This window comes from Podarcis raffonei, chromosome 13, assembly GCF_027172205.1.
Source record: "Podarcis raffonei isolate rPodRaf1 chromosome 13, rPodRaf1.pri, whole genome shotgun sequence".
Classification (NCBI taxonomy): domain Eukaryota; kingdom Metazoa; phylum Chordata; class Lepidosauria; order Squamata; family Lacertidae; genus Podarcis; species Podarcis raffonei.
In genome coordinates, this window is record NC_070614.1 from 12,253,539 (window position 1) to 12,265,615 (window position 12,077).

The following is a 12,077-nucleotide window of genomic DNA, read 5'->3' on the forward strand; positions in this document are numbered from 1 at the left end:
TCAAAGAGAAAAATAACTACCAAACTTTTAGAAGACATCTGAAGGCAGCCCTGTTTAGGGAAGCTTTTAATGTTTAATAGGTCATTGTATTTTAGTGTTTTGTTGGAAGCCGCCCAGAGTGGCTGGGGAAACCCAGCCAGATGGGCGGGGTATAAATAATAAAGTGTTGTTGTTGTTGTTGTTGTTGTTGTTGTTGTTGATTTCTACCATTTGTTTTATTTCAATGTATTACCTGCCCTCTTTATAGACTCAATGCAAGTAACGGCATTCATAAGCTCTCTCCAGAAAACGTTTTCAGTAAATGGCAGGTGGTATCTAGCAATAACGCATGCCTCTGTCTGGTTCTAGACCATGGAAGCAGCAGAAAGCTGTGTAAACCCTGCTGAAACGGCTGCCACAATCAGACAAAGAATTTCACCCACAGATTGTTCAAGAAACACTGCTCTGGACATAACGTTTAGAACCGCATACAGTTTGGAGATTATCAGAGCATGGATAATGCAGGCCTATCCAGGAGTCAGGAGGGGGTGGGGTGGAGAGGTTCTAGCTGGTGCACTTTATAGGTTCTAGCTGGTGCACTTTATGCCATGGATGTCAGTTGGGCATCCAGCAACAAAGGAATGTCACAATGCGGTGTCAATTCGATTGAGCCATTCTGCAGCAAAAAGGAATCTTGCAGGGCTGATTTAACTGCAATTCCACCAGCACTTGAAAGAGCAGCGAAGCTGGTGGCCTTGTGCCACCTCAACTGAAAACAAGATTCACATACACACAGAGACACCAATTAAAATTAATGGATTTCTGCCATCCCCACCTGAAAGTTGCTAAAAATGTCCCTTTCTTTATGAAGCATGGATTCTAATTTTGACTGGAAACTTTTCCAAAGCATATGTGGGGATCACATTTTTCTTACCTCACTTTCCCTTTTGCAATAAATCCCCATGAAAATATTTGCAGAATGTGGCTTCTTTAAAGTACAAAATTAGGCAAATCCCAACAGGTTTTCAATATGATTTTACAATGGCTGAACTTCTGAAAACCTTGGGTGGGCCCAATGGATATCTGTGTGTTTCTGTGTGCTTTTTCTTTTCTTTTATCTTTTGAACAGGAAACCCCACCCCACCCAATGGCACAACACAAACTGTTTATAAGGCCACCTCATAAAATCTATTTTAACTCATGATTAAAATCTATTTTAACTCATGATTCAGCATGAGTTCTCTTAGAATCCAGGTCCTTTTTAACAGAAATCAGGGGGCCACAAGAAATGCATAAATAACACTTGTTTATCTTTCATCTTGGTATATTGTATTCTACATCTGAATTTGCAAGACCTTGCACAAGCTATGTATACAAGAGTTGCAGGCAACAGGCTTCTGAGATTTGTTATGGTGATAGTTATCTCCTTTTCTCAAAAACTTGTTGGGAAAAGTTATTAGGATAACCATAAGCAACTAAATGAGAATTCTTCATATAGTAAGAATACACAGAAACAACTTCAGAGACCTTGCTTCCCAAAAGCAATGATGGCAAGCATCTCTCACTTAGAATTAGTGGGCTTTCATTTTGCATTATATCAGCACCAATATCTTTTTTTAAAATGCACTTTTTTATTAATCATTATAACTATCATTCCTAAACCATAACCTCAAAAAGCCTAATTATGGTGTACAAATGTGAGAGAACATATGTTAACAGCAACCAATTAGGGCTAAATAGGACAGTGTGAGAAAGTTAACAGTTGATTTTAAAAATCCCTTCTGGTATGACAAGCCGCACTGAAAAATGCATCCATTACAATCACTACCAGAAATTCAACAAAAGTATAACTGAGACTGGGACATGGGTGGCGCTGTGGGTTAAACCACAGAGCCTAGGACTTGCCGATCAGAAGGTCGGCGGTTCGAATCCCCATGACGGGGTGAGCTCCCGTTGCTCGGTCCCTGCTCCTGCCAACCTAGCAGTTTAAAAGCACGTCAAAGTGCAAGTAGATAAATAGGGACCGATCTGCTTAGTCATGCTGGCCACATGACCCGGAAGCTGTACGCCGGCTCCCTCGGCCAATAAAGCGAGATGAGCGCCGCAACCCCAGAGTCGGTCACGACTGGACCTAATGGTCAGGGGTCCCTTTACCTTTACTAGAACTGAGACTAGCAAAGTTGGGATACTTCTTGTCCTTTGCTTATACTTCCTCAAAGCCTTGCTCAGTGATGACACTAAGGGAGGGTCCAGCCATGTTCCCATGAGGAAAAGCATCAGCAAGATGAGAACTAGGCTTTGCACTGAGGAAACTGGGTAAGCCCAGCTTAAGTTAGTGAAAAGGAGCTGTAGCTCAGACACAGAGCCCATGCTTTGAATTAAAGAGACCCCATTCAACAAACATGGGATTGGTGGGCCTTCCTCCACCTCAAAACAGTTGCACTTTCCTAGCCGTTGGGTTGGGATTTTGTCCTTCCTCAGGAGAGAGTCAGTGCTATAAGAGGTGAAGCAGCCTAAGCCAATCTGATGCCCTCCAAATGCTGTCTGACTACAATTTCCATCAACTCCAATCAGCATAGTTGCTGTGGCCTAGTGCTGGAGGAGACTCTTGAGAGTCCCATGGACTGCAAGGAGAACAAACCTCTCCATTCTGAAGGAAATCAGCCCTGAGTGCTCACTGGAAGGACAGATCCTGAAGCTGAGGCTCCAATACTTTGGCCACCTCATGAGAAGAGAAGACTCCCTGGAGAAGACCCTGATGTTGGGAAAGATGGAGGGCACAAGGAGAAGGGGACGACAGAGGACGAGGTGGTTGGACAGTGTTCTTGAAGCTACCAGCATGAGTTTGACCAAACTCCGGGAGACAGTGTAAGACAGGAGTGCCTGGCGTGCTCTGGTCCATGGGGTCACGAAGAGTTGGACACGACTAAACAACAACAACAATAATAAACAAAGCGCACCAGGCTAAGGTAAAAAGCGACAAGTCTGGGCCATGGGCAGCAGTCCAGAAGCCACAGGATAAGCCAGGAATGAGCAGCTAGGCAAGACTCAAGAGCAAGGCAGGATCAAGGAAAGGATTTAGGCCTGCAGTGTAGCAAGAGCAAGAAGCTGAGGTCTGCAAGAAGGATGCACTTTTACTCAATACGCCAACAGTAAACATTTCTTGGCACTGCTTGCATTCTTCCATCCACCCATCCCTTTTTGGCTGAGTAGCAGATCACTTTCGGAACCATTCCTAATGCAAGAAGCGAGAACAAAAACACATTTTAATGCTTTTGTTGCTGAAGCAGTTTAATCTCTTGATTCTATGTGATTTACTCCATACTTAAATCCATTTAGCTTGCTAATCATATAATTGCATTTTCTATTTACATTATTTTGTTGTGACGTGCCATTTATGATTGAGCTGGTATTTAATTAGGAAATATTTATTTAGACTTCTTTTTTAGAAACATTATTTAACAAAGTACAATTGAAAAATAGCATGTCAGCTCTCAAAAGTAATAAGCTTAATTATGGTATTTTTTAATTTTTTTTAAAAAAAGAGGTTTGTAGCTTGATAGTCTAATCTACAACGCACATACCTGAGGTACGTGAAAAGCCTCAAAGGTCAACAGAAGAAGTATTGAAATCCACAATATATATATGAGATTTCAACCTTCTCACTCTGCATGGAATTCTACAGCTGACAATAGAATTGAGAGCTATCTTGTCTTTGAGGTTGCTTTTCATTGTGGGGGGCATTGCTGTGGCATACCATCCTATCTTCCTATAACAATATACCTTACAAACCATATCAAAATATCAACAATGCAATCAAAATTATGAAAACAAAGTTACACCAAAATATTAAAAGCAGCATCCTAGAGTAAAAGTCAGTTTCAAAAATCAGTTTCTCAAAAACGTCTACTGGAATATTACCATTTTTACAGACACCAGAGTGAGGAAGAAGTGAGCAATCCCACGATTAAGGGATCCCCAGCTTTACATCTGCACCGGTGACTAAAAGGGACAAATTAAGGCATTCAGGGGGAAACCTTCTGTGAATTTTCTCCTATTTGCTGAATTGAACAGGAGCTGGGCAACAGTGTATCCATGCAGTCTAATATTTGCTTCTGGCCTTTTCTGCAGTATAAGGTTTCCGCATTGTGTAAGGTTCAATAACTGAGTGGCCTCTGAGCCAAATCTGGCTCTCTAGTTGTACTAAAGGTGAAAGAAGGGTATGGGGACAGTGACAGCAATGGTAATGAGACTTTCTGGCAGGCTGCTTGGATGTGGGGCAGCAAATCTGCCCCACTATCCTGTACTCCTCCTCAAGTTTCACCACAAGGCTTTTTATTGCTGACCACAGCAGGATAATTTTTATTGATTTTAAATAAAGCAAACATCCAGCCATTGCAGATTAAGCTAAGTGTTCCTGCCCCCCTCCACTTAAATAATGATGAATTCTCTTGCCAGAAGCTGACTCACATGCTGGACACTAACCAGTTACTATCTAATACTGCAATGAGAGGCCTTTAGTGTTAAAATGTTTTAAGTGCTGCAGTGCTATTGATTCAAATAGTTCAAGACATGTAGCAATCCATTTCTAAATAGCCAAGACCACTCCAAACATAGCTCAGGTTCTAGATCTGCTTATTCTGCGAGCCTTAATGAGCCTTATTCTTATTGCCATAGTACAAAATCTTAACTGAAAAATGCAACACAAAATTATTGAAGGATGCTTGGGACTGAAAACAAATTAGGGGACTCAACAATGCTTAGACTCAATCTAAAAGCCACCTTGATTCATCCAATGAAGCTGAAGGATAGACACAAACAAGTACTACTTTGAACTAAGGAAAAGTATGTAATTCATAACTATGTAATTCATAACTGCACAGTGTCATGGTGGCCACCACTGTGATTATTTTAAAGGGAAGATTAGACAAATGCGGGTGGCGCTGTGGGTTAAACCACAGAGCCTAGGACTTGCCAATCAGAAGGTCGGTGGTTCGAATCCCCGCGACGGGGTGAGCTCCCGTTGCTCAGTCCCTGCTCCTGCCAACCTAGCACGTCAAAGTGCAAGTAGATAAATAGGTACCGCTCCAGCAGGAAGGTAAACGGCATTTCCATGTGCTACTGTGGTTCGCCAGAAGCGGCTTATTCCTGCTGGCCACATGACCTGAAAGCTGTACGCCGGCTCCCTTGGCCAATAAAGCGAGATGAGCGCCGCAATCCCAGAGTTGGCCATGACTGGACCTAATGGTCAGGGGTCCCTTTACCTTTAGACAAACTTATGAAGAATAAGTCTATTAATGACTACTAGTCACAATGACTGTGTGCTCTCTTCCCATATTGGGAGGTGGGTATTCCTCTGGATACAAGTTGAAGGAGACCACTAGCAGGAAAGTGATGTTGCACTCATGTCCTGCCTGAGCACTTCCCATAGGCATCTGACTGGCCACAGTCAGAATAGGATGCTGGACCATATGAGCTTTGGTATGATCCAGTGGGTGGGGAAGGGGTTATTTTTTTATATACATACGCTGTTATTATCATCATCAACTTCATCATCATCAATTTATTGCCTTCTGCACTATCATCTCAGGGTGATGTACAATATAAACAGCAAAACAAGTTAAGAACACAAAAAGGTGACACATTTAGAAGAGAACTAAAACACCACAAAATACAGTACAGCCACTCGTGGCAAAAAACCATTTATCCAGCCAGAAAAGCTTGTTAGAACAAAAATGTATTCACTTGTTTCTGGAAAGTGGAGACAGTGACACTCTTATGGGAACCATTTGCTCTATGGGATTTAAAGGGTGTGTACTTGTGTTCATTTTGCACAACTTAAGGGCCGTTTAGAGTATTTCCAACTTTATGATTGTCAATGTATTCCTGAATGTCACACACTTTGCTAAGCAAAAAAGGTAGAGGTAATTATAAAAGTTTTGCAGACTGGAATGCTTAGCTGCACCACGTGATGGTTTCTTTGGCTAGTCAAGATTTTTCAAATGACTTCCAATTTTTAATTATTCTAAACATACCATATTTAATGTTTATTGCATGTATGTATGTTAACTCCATGGTAGGTCAGCCACTGTTAGAGGAAGTAGCATCTTGACTATTAAAAGGCTAGGCTCTTTTAAATGGAGAACTGCCTATTTTTCACAAATGATTTTAGTCCCAGAAGTAGTCTAATAAACTCCAGGCTAAGCTTATAAAATATGAACACAAAAATCAAATATCTGGGATTCTACTTTTAATTTCTGCATTTTTGTGTACCATTAGAAACTTCTAATTATACATGGTTTTACTTTTCATTCGTGGGGATATACTGGTGTTCACCAGGCACCAGAGATAAGGAAACACGTAGTAATAGTAGTAGTAGTAGTAGTAGTAGTAGTAGTAGTACTAATACTAATACTAATAGTAATTTTATTATTTATAGCCCATCATTCTGGCTGGGTTTCCCAAGCCACTCTGGGCGGCTTACACCTACCCATCTTATGTATTCTGCCCTGAAGAAATCAATTCACTTAATACTTCAGTTTCAGCTAAAAGCTGCACTTTCACATTATGGCATAAAGAAGAAATAAACACCCAATAATAAATACCCAAGAACTGTTCACTCATATGTGACAGTCTTGCAAAATAAATCCACAAAATCTCCCAGTCAACAAGAACTTTTGCTAATCGTACATACAATATACATTCCAGGGGTATGTAATGTTGCGTAACTCTTGCTAAGTCTGTTGTAACAAACACAGCATAGAGTCTTGCAGTACATTTAACAGAATAATTGCAGCACAGGCTTTTGGGTGTGTGGTTTTTTGTGGGCCAAAAAACACTTCATCAGATGCATAATACAGTAATCTTAGTAGACCTTTGTAGTACATTTAAGGTTGGCTCTGATATGAATATAGATGATGGCTTTCAGATAATAACTGGTTCTTTGTCCCAGCCTCCAAGATACTGTAAAACGGGAATGAACAGTCTTTGAGAAGCTTCTAGCGAGTGATGGTTTAGGTGACTTAATGGAATCTCCATTTCAGAAAATGTGTACCTCTGACAATCTGCCCAGGACTACTGATTTGGTCTCTTGGTGATTACTAGCTAGCGTTATCTCAATGGAATCTCTATATGCAGAAGCTCTATGCCCCTGAGTATGGTATACTGGGGGTTTACAAAGACTGTGGTTAAGGATCCTACCTAGATGGCTTTTCAAACAGGTTTTTGACAAATTCATGGGGACAAAAATTCACAGTGACTACTCTGGTTCCCTATTACTGATTCCCATTCGACACTTATATACGGTTTAGCTTTGACAGTTTGCCAGGCTGCAGCAAACTGGTCCAGAGTATAAATAAGACAAATAACTCTTCAGGTGACTTGGCAGGTCCAGGCATGGTGCAGACACTGCAGGTGCAGCAAGTAGCCCTACAAACTGAAGTACAAATATTGAAAGCTAGGATCTCCATGATAGCAGCACAGTGGTACCTCGGGTTAAGTACTTAATTCATTCCGGAGGTCCGTTCTTAACCTGAAACTGTTCTTAACCTGAAGCACCACTTTAGCTAATGGGGCCTCCTGCTGCAGCCGCGCCGTAGGAGCACGATTTCTGTTCTCATCCTGAAGCAAAGTTCTTAACCTGAAGCACTATTTCTGGGTTAGCGGAGTCTGTAACCTGAAGCGTATGTAACCTGAAGCATATGTAACCCGAGGTACCACTGTATAAGTTTTGATGTCCCCTATTCTTCCACCAGCAAGGAGGGTGAGGATTCACGGTCATTCTATCATGGAAATTCGATCAATATCTTTATGTTCAGGAGGACATGCAACTCCACTGGATCAGATACAACCTTTCCACCTTCAGCGCTTAGAATTTGCCCCTCCACAAGTCCTGCTGGTTTATTTGCAAGGGATATCCTGGACAGAGAACAAGCCTGTCCTTGAATTCTCTGGAAAGGAGAGATAGAGGCACGGACAGGCCTTACTTAGGTGTAAGCATTGAGCCATATTATGGTCTAAGCTATTGAAGAACAGGACTATGTTATACCGAAAATATCATCTCCAAGACAGCACAATGACCCATGTCTATTGTAGGGTGCTCAGTTTTCTAACAATCCACCCTAAGGACCAACTTACACAACACTGTTAAATGCTGAAAAATATCACTTGCGTTCTGAATGCCAACATGACAAAACTATGTTTAGGGAAGCATTCTACCTTCCAAGGAAAGAGACAGAACACTGCATTTGTTTGACTTAAGGTATTTACTGCCTCTGTTTTTCTGAATTTTTGGTGAGATGAGGGTTGGTTAACATATCTGGAGGCACATTTACATATGTACAAAGCACATTTATGTAACAAATGAATTCTTTAGTAGAATCCCAGCTTTCATTTTATATATTTGGTAACCCTCGGGGATTGAAGTGGCATTATCTGAAAGCCTGATGGGAAAAACACAAAATAAAATCCAAATGGCATCCAAGCTCATTATGTTTTTTAAAACCTCAGAAATCTTTGAATCTGTCAGGACTTCTCAAACACTGACTCGTTTGTATCACAAAACTATACATCCTGTTCTATAACATCTATATGTCGAGGTCTATAATACAAATGTATCTAAGCTTAAGATACTGACCATAGCTAAATTATACTATATATTCTTAGAATTCTTTTTGACTCTGAGAGACTACTGCAAAGGAACTGCATTAAACAAAACACAATCGTTCCATAACTCACCATGCCTGCTATTAAAAGTACTCTTGTTTCTGTAGGAACAAAAGGAAGAGACACTTTCACTCCTACAGGAATTACAGCCTAAAATGATTCTAAAAATATGCAGCTAATGTGGAATATCACAAGACAGAAGTCAGGCGTATGGACAGCTTTCGCAAGTTACTCCATTAAAAGACTCAAGCTGAAAATAAACCTGCCACTGCATGCTATATTTATTCAAAGAAACCAAGTAAATGTTGAAATTAACTCTAAAGTTATGAGATTCAACCTCTCTCTCTCTCTATATATATATATATTCACAGTACCTAACCACAAGACCCTCTAGCTGATCAATTCTATTTAAAGAACTCTTCTCTCTTGGTTTCTGTTTTCTTATAGGCCGGTGATTCTTAGGTTACACACCCAGTAAATACAACTTGTGGAACATGCATGCATGGGCAAACTCATATATTCAACCCTTCGGGGGAAAATCGGAAATGGATCATTAGATATTTAATATTTGCAAGCACAGCCCAATGCAAAACACTGTAGTCAAAATCATTGTTTAAGAATATCATGTTTTACTGCTTTTAAAAGCTCGTCTTGGTTTTCCATTATAAAACTCAATTATAACAAAAATGGCAATTACTGGAGCCTTTTATTCACTTTCCTCTCTTGTATCCTACAGGGGAGAGGAAAGCATTTTGTCTGGGCCTACAAAAGGCTTCAGTACTGACCACTACAAGGCCACCACAGAGTAGCTTCACAGCCACCCTGAACCAGTACAGAGTGCCCATTATAAAACGGAACAGTGCAGGATCAGTAAAATGCATATGGGCACAAAACATGGATCCACTATCACTGTCTACCTGGACAGACAACCAGAATGACTGCCCTACCTATCACTTATCTCCATTTAACAGAGATGCCAGAAGATCGACCAAGATGTCACTAGTACCACAGAGGTACAAGAGTAAGGATGCATTCTTCACTCACCCAAGAAAGCAGAGCCTGACTTGGAATTCAGATCTTATACCAGCGAAGTTCTGTCTAACTCTGACGTTCATTAGACAAAGTTGTCAACCTCAGAGCTTTTGGAGGTCCTGCAACCCTGATCTTCTGACCTGCAGTCTATCCTACCATCTTACCTAACTGCTGCCATTAGTAGGTTCCATACATCTAGGTCTGGTGATATTTTTCTCTCCCTCTTGTCCCCTTCATGGTCAAGACACGATGCTGCTGCTGTAGCTGCGCTTACTGAAGAAAGTAATAATCCAGCACATGGGTTATGGCACACCACATAGAAATATTCTGCTCTCCCATGTAAGTGGCCTGCCTTGACCTTTTGTCTTAACGAAATTAATACTTCGAAGCAATCAGAAGAACAAGTTGGGAAAGAGTATTTACATAAAACAAATAAAATATGCACCATTAACAAAGCCTGCCAAGCTAGTTAAAGCAGATCCCTTGAAAATATTGTTTTCTTTTTTGTTTCCCCAATACAGAAAGCAAGGTGTGTGTGTGCCTTAATCTTGTACACAAGAACAAATTGCTTCCTGCCTTACATAACCAGCTATGACTCTACTGAAAGATACAGGGATTCCCACTGCGTTTCAGAACTTGCTAGAATGCTTTCTTGTCAGTGTTGTAAATAAAAATCACTTCTACTGTAGGGGGGGAAATAATATTTGTTTACAAGAGGTAGCGATCATATGGATCAGAGCATACATAAAAAGAGCCAAGCAGAAACTCTTCCTAAAGAAATTTGCCTAAATGAGGCCTGTGAAGTGTGAGTGTAGTGGTTAAAGTATTGAACCAGGGCCTGGGAGATAAGGATTCAAATCCTCACACAACCGTGAAGTTCAGTGGGTGACCTGACTTTGAGCAAGTCACTGTCTCTTAGCCTCATCTACATCACAAGAAACTGAGTGGTAGCAAAGTATATCCACCACCATGTACTCCTTCCGGGGAAAGTGGGATATAAATGTAATAATATATAAGCAAAGCTCAGTCCTCACATGATACATTCAATGTCCTCAACATATATTGTAAAAATACACAACCCTCTTAAAATTGTCTAGCACAAGTCTATCAAATTTGTATGCGGTAGTTTGTGACCAGCACAGAGCCAAAAATTGGGCTTATCAAGCCTTGATGGACTGAAAGTCATGGCTGATTTGTCACATACAAAAGAGTGAACTTTACTTTTGACACGCTTGTGCTAGGCATTTTACTTGTGTATTCCTTTCTTACAAAATCAATAATCAGCAGCATGACCAAGTCTGAAAAAACAGGTTATATACCTCATCCAGAAACCTATTGCATATTTCTGTCTACACCAGGACCCACTGGTGGCGGCCACCTTTCTCCCCAGAAAGTGATACAGCATCATCCCCATAGGGGAATTTTGTCCCATATTAGAAGGGAATGCTACAGGGCTGCTGACAGTCTAGTATTTATCAGAAGCAGCCATAAGGATTTTTTCCTCTATTGAGAGAGTAAGACGGGGGGGGGGGGGTGGAGAAGGAAGGAGAACCCTCAGGTGGGAACCTACCTTATTTGCCCAAACCTCAACCTGAAAGTTCTAAGATTTCACCACTCAAAAGTGTTGAAAAAAGTCTGGGGCAAATACTTCAGCCCAGTACTAGCATGATATGCAACGGATGATCACTGTGCTTATTTTGCATCCTGTTTAGCTCTAACTGGATTGCTGGGAACCTGCTTTTCGACATTTCATTGTCATATAACTTCAACATTTACTTTTCCGCCCCCCTCTAAAACCATGTATACACATGGCCAACTGAGGACACTGCTAAATGCATCTGATAAAAGTGAACTCCAGTCCACAAAGCTTATGCCATAATAAATCTGGTAGACTTTCAGATGCTACAAGATGAGGAGAATGATTACTAAACAGACCAGCACAGCTAGACCTCCAAAACTGTTAGCCCAATGCAATGAGGGGGGTTTGTTAAGTGACTTTAGACTCTGGCATTGGGCAGAGACCATGAAACTAGAAGTGGGATTTAAGAGAATTACTGGAATTTTGTAAGAGACACACTGACAGTGCTGTTGACTTATATTTCTGGACTTACTCCATCAGACTTGTCACAAAACAATCTCTGTCATCAAATGGAAGGTCCTTGATATGAGACCATACTGCCAGTATCTGGCTAGGAAAGTAGCCACAAGTGTCCATGGAGACACACAACTCTGACAATCATTTTGGACCAACAGTCGGTGACACGGATTTTTGCATTTACTTGTTTCACAAGTAGGAATGCTTCCTTCCCTTGAGGCAGGTGGTTCAGGAACAAGATGAGTTTTTCCTCAGAGAAGGCTGATGTGCATGCCAAATAACTGGCCATCTGGATAGACACGGCAGT

General features: G+C 41.0%; 1 protein-coding gene across 11 annotated transcripts in view; it reads right to left on the bottom strand.

Moving 5' to 3' along the window:
• The window catches only part of TANC2 (tetratricopeptide repeat, ankyrin repeat and coiled-coil containing 2), a 193,489-nt gene that overhangs the window by 94,361 nt on the left and 87,051 nt on the right, over nucleotides 1-12,077 (bottom strand). The window lies entirely within an intron of this gene.